The sequence below is a fragment of the Triticum dicoccoides genome, chromosome 5B (assembly GCF_002162155.2).
Source record: "Triticum dicoccoides isolate Atlit2015 ecotype Zavitan chromosome 5B, WEW_v2.0, whole genome shotgun sequence".
NCBI lineage: Eukaryota > Viridiplantae > Streptophyta > Magnoliopsida > Poales > Poaceae > Triticum > Triticum dicoccoides.
In genome coordinates, this window is record NC_041389.1 from 81,711,144 (window position 1) to 81,716,615 (window position 5,472).

Genomic DNA, 5,472 nt, shown 5'->3' on the forward strand with positions numbered 1-5,472 from the left:
GGAAATACTAATTTTGTGCTTAGTTGGAAGAAAAATTAGCATTTTGCCCTCTTAAATGTTCACATTTTGTGTTCCAGCCCCCCCAAGCATTCTCCTGTAGCTCCGCCACTGCTTGTACGTACCCTAATAGTTTCATTCATGTTCTTGCTTTAGTATAGCCCAAAAATAGCAAGTAAGTACATCACCATATGATAATCGGACCAACAAACAAAATAAGAACTTAATTTGTTCTTATATATCCAGTTGAACCCTAACCACATAAAAGTATTACAACAAGAAGGTATCGAATGTAACCGAAATCACTTTCAGCAAACATATATATAATTGCATTATTGTTGCTTGTGCAATATAGGCAACAAGGCAGTATGAAAATTTGTGTAAGGATAGAAAATCTTCCTACACATGTAGTTTCTTTTAGAGATATTCCTGATTAGCGTCGGCTCAATCTGGAGCAAGAAGTCACCAATCATCGTAGACAGAACAATCACGTTAGTGTCCTCATTACACCCCACCATGAGCACCCTTTCGTGAGCACTACACATCCTCCATGGAAAGAGCAACTCCAGCGGAATGGTTTTCTTCAGTAGCTCCCAACTAGCAACACCATCATAGCTCAATTTCCTCTCCCATAATTGAATGCTCAGCTTGTGCTTCGACAAAACGGCGAGTCTAAGGCTACCGTCCTCGGTCCGCAAGAGTTGAAGAGACCAATAGTCGGTATAGCTGATCCAAACTTCCGCGGGCGCCTCGACCGCACGAACGGCCTCCCTTTCAAAATCAAACTCGAGGATGACGCACCCAACCAACCAGCAGAGTGTGTTCCCTACCAGAATGCTGGGTCTTAAGAAACAAATGTTATCTCTAGTGGTCGTCGAGACAATGTCTCCCCATCGACGAGACTCCGATTCGTAGAGGCAAGCGGATGCATGCAAGCGTCCGACGGATATCAGGGCCACTTTCAATGGGCTCGAGAGGCAATCGCCGTGCACATGCCCGTCTTCGGGGTCGGCGCAGAGCACGGCGGTGTGCCGGTACCTCTTCCCGTTGTCGTCGTCGTCAAGCCCACGTGGAAAAGCCACGCCGCGTTGCTGGTCGGTGAGGGGATCCCACACGACGATCTCGCGCCGTGACTCGTTGATCAGGACGGCGAGGCCGTGGCGGCAGTCGACGAAGTTCCACTCCTCGCAGGGGCTGTGGCGCCATGGCAGCGGGAAGCGCGCGGCGGGGATGCGGTCGGGCGGGTCGAGGACGGGGGTGAAGACGTGGTTCCGGCTGTAGTTTCCCCCGGCGAAAAAGCCGAGCAGCGGCGGGTTCCGGTGGTGCCTACGGAAGCGGCTGAGGAACTCGGGGTCGGAGAGGATGCTGCGCCAGTGTTTGCAGACTAGGGAGAGGCGGGGGAGCAAAGATGGCTGTGGAGGGAGGCGGAGAAAGATGTCCTGGAGAAGGTCTTCGACGTCCAGCCGGGGGACGGGCGCCGGCGAGGAACGGCGCCGGCGGCTCATCTGATCTACGGCTGGACCGTGGTAGGGCGTAGGCTCGGAGAACATACGCCCTCGGATCAAAGGTGTAGAAGTTTGTTTCGGTTGTGATGATTGGATTCTCAATTTTCCTGGGGAAGGATTCTCAAGTATTCTGGACGAAGAAGCCACAATTTATGACCGTGGATGAACGATGCTCCACGCAAACAAAGCCGAGTTTCATTTGAAACCGCTAATCGTGTAACAATATGTAACGGTGACGGGAAAATTGTACTCAAAGATTGTTTTTTTTTAGCAGGACGCTGTTTTTTTTCTTTTTTTTTCGGCAGGAGGTTGAACCCGTAACGTCTACATCAAGTGATGCACACAGTCATGTTATTATATTATTCAATAATGCCTTACAAGATAAAATATTGATTCTACTTAATCCATTTTCTATGTGACAAAAGTCATTTCACTACAAACTTTTTGATACTGGTGGTCATGATCATGGCCGCATGCCTTGACCTCACTCCTACACGTATCATCTAAAATCAGAGCACCGGTCCAGCACACTCTTAGCGCACACTACATGCGCACACTCCAAAAGTCGCTGCTGCCATCTTTCGCCAACCCATCTTCGATGCAGGGATCAATGAAATGACCTTGTCAAGCCTATCGCCGAGGCCCCCATGATGCCAGATAGTGCCACCGCCCTGCGCTCGTTCATCCTCAAGAGCCCGTCATCGGGACACGACTACACCATGCCACCGAGACTCGAGATTCGCCGACTTCGACTCGGAAGACCACACCACTCCACTTCAGGACCCCTTAAGCCAACACATGCTCCAAAAAAAAGATGTCCCCAGGAGGGAGAACGGCGCCACGCACCGCCATCGTCCAATCCCCAGATATAGGGTTTCCCCGGAGAAGCCTGGGCGGGAAGACCACAGTTGCAACAACGATGCCCCCAACAAGGGAACAACACAAATACATCGCATCGTCCGCCATGACTGAAATCGGCGCGGTTCTCACCGGTAGCCGCACCTCCCCGAGCCCACATCTGGCTTTCGTCCACAAACCCAGAGGGCCATGGATCTCCCGCATTAGGCGTTGTTGACGCCGGAGAAGGCTCTGGCCCGCACGCGCCTGCAGCAACAAACTCGGGAACGAGATCCCTTGATCCGCCGCCCCATGCATCGCCACATGAAGCCACCTCCTAGCCCGCCATCCCCAACGGAGGGGACGCCGTTGCTATGTTCGGAGCCGTTGCTCTGGGGTCCTTGCGCCCACTAGTAGAAAAAGGGTCAAACGTGAAGCACATTAGTGCCGGTTTGTATTTGAGCCGGCACAAATGTATACATTAGTGCCGGTTCCAACGGCTAGCCGGGCCGCTCTCATTAGTACCGGTTCATGGCTAACCTTTAGCACCGGTTCGTGCCACGAACCGGTACTAATGAGAGTGGTGGCAGGATGTTGTCAGTCTGGGCCCCCTCCAGCACCTTTAGTACTGGTTCTTGGCACGAACCGGTACTAAAGGTCGTCCTACATAAACCCTTCGTCCACCCGAGCTCACTCTGTTCTTCCCCTTTCGCCTCTCATCTCTGTTCTTCCCCTCTTCCTCTCGAGCTCATCACACATTTTGCCCAAAATTTGTCAAGATTTGAAGGCCCCCATCCATTCAAATGATCACAAAGGTTAGCAACTTTGTCCTTTCATCTCTCATTGCTAGATTAGCTCTTGCAATGCTTTATATAGTTATTAATTTGTGAGTTTAGTAATTTGGGAGGAAATATATATATGTGCTAGTATTTGATTTATATGCAATATGAGGTCAAAAATAACACTTAGTTTGCATATGTAGGTGTGGTTTACTTAGTGCCTTCTAAATCTCCGTCGTAACCACCGTCGATCGTCCGCACCGTCCCGTCGCCGGCACCACCTTGTGGTGAGCCTCTTGTTCATGAAATTTTATATAAAAAATTGATGTTTGTGTGATTTGGATATATAGTTACTCGTATAATAATTATCTTACCCGTACGTTGTTTGTTATACATAGTGCCATGGTTTTGATATCCGTCCCCGTCGGTCCTCGTCCTTGTTATGATTCGGATGTGGTATATTCTCTTTTAAAACTATTTGTTGCATTTCGTGTTTATGACAAATTATACCCATCAAGTTGACATAGATATTTTTATCTAGGAGGTATGTGAACTGGAAATTCAAACCGACCCTATTGTCGAGAGGTTAAATTTAGTTGAAAGAGAAAACGAGTACTTGAAAGAAAAATTGAAAAGAATTGAGGGGGAGAAGATGGAATTGGAGTTGCATGTTGCCGATGTCGTCGATGATCACAAGATCAAAATGGAGAAAATGCGCTTGAAGATTAGAAAGATTAGAAAATATGCCATCGATAGTGAGGCTTGGTATCATTATGTTGTTGGATCAATTGTTACGTTAGTTGCGATCTTGATCGCATTTGTTGTTGCATTTAAATGCTTTAGCTAGAGAGTTATTTGTTTGTTGCATTTAAGTGTTGTATGAACTTTATGTATGAACTTGTATTAATTTGGTCTATTCGGTGTTGTGTAATGAAGATGAGCCGGCAATGGATGTACGATGACCGATGCTCTCCCCAGTTCGTTGAGGGCGTGCATACTTTTCTGCTTGCGGCTGAGGCAAACAAGCGGGCGGATGGTTTTATGCCTTGTCCATGTGCTGGCTGTAAGAATGGTCGCAATTACTCTACGTCAAGAACCATTCACGTCCACCTGTTTGAGTCCAGTTTCATGCCCCACTATAATGTTTGGACCAAGCACGGAGAAAGAGGGGTTATGATGGAAGACAATGAAGAAGAAGAGGACGACGACGGCTATCCTGGCCATGGGTTCCCTGAATACGATGATACAACAATGGGGGAAGAAGCTGAGCCGGTAATGCGGGAAGAAGCTGAAGAAGAGGCATCAGATGAGCCCGTTGATGATCTAGGTCGGGCCATTGCCGATGCAAAGAGAAACTGCGCAAGTGATTTGGAGAAGAAGAAGTTGCAGCGCATGTTAGAGGATCACAAAAAATTGTTGTACCCGAATTGCGTAGGTGACAAGAAAAAGCTGGGCACCACACTGGAATTGCTGCAATGGAAGGCAGAGAATGGTCTATCTGACAAGGGATTTGGAAAGTTGCTGGTAATGATAAAGGATATGCTTCCAAAGGACAACGAATTGCCCGAGAATACGTACGAAGCAAAGAAGGTTGTCTGCCCTCTAGGGTTAGAGGTTCAGAAGATACATGCATGCCCTAATGATTGCATCCTCTACCGCGGTGAGTACGAGGATTTGAACGCTTGCCTGGTATGTGGTGCATTGCGCTATAAGATCAGCCGCGATGAGCCTGATGTCGAGGGAGAGCGCCCCAGGAAGAAGATTCCTGCCAAGGTGATGTGGTATTCTCCTATAATACCACGGTTAAAACGTTTGTTCCAAAACAAAGAGCATGCCAAGGCGATGCGATGGCATAGAGAAGACCGTAAGAAAGACGGAAAGTGGAGAGTACCCGCTGACGGGTCGCAGTGGAGAAAAATCAAAAGAAAGTACGGGAAGGAGTTTGCAGATGACGCAAGGAGCGTATGGTTTGGTCTAAGCGCAGATGGCATTAATCCTTTTGGGGAGCAGAGCAGCAACCATAGCACCTGGCCTGTGACTCTATGTTTGTATAACCTTCCTCCTTGGTTGTGCATGAAGCGGAAGTTCATTATGATGTCAGTGCTCATCCAAGGCCCTAAGCAACCCGGCAACGACATTGATGTGTATCTAAGGCCATTAGTTGAAGAACTCTTACAACTCTGGAATGGAACAGGTGTACGTGCGTGGGATGAGCACATGGGGGAAGAATTTGACCTAAAGGCATTGCTGTTCGTGACCATCAATGATTGGCCTGCTCTCAGTAACCTTTCAGGACAGACAAACAAGGGATACCGCGGATGCACGCACTGTTTGGATGATACCGACAGTATATA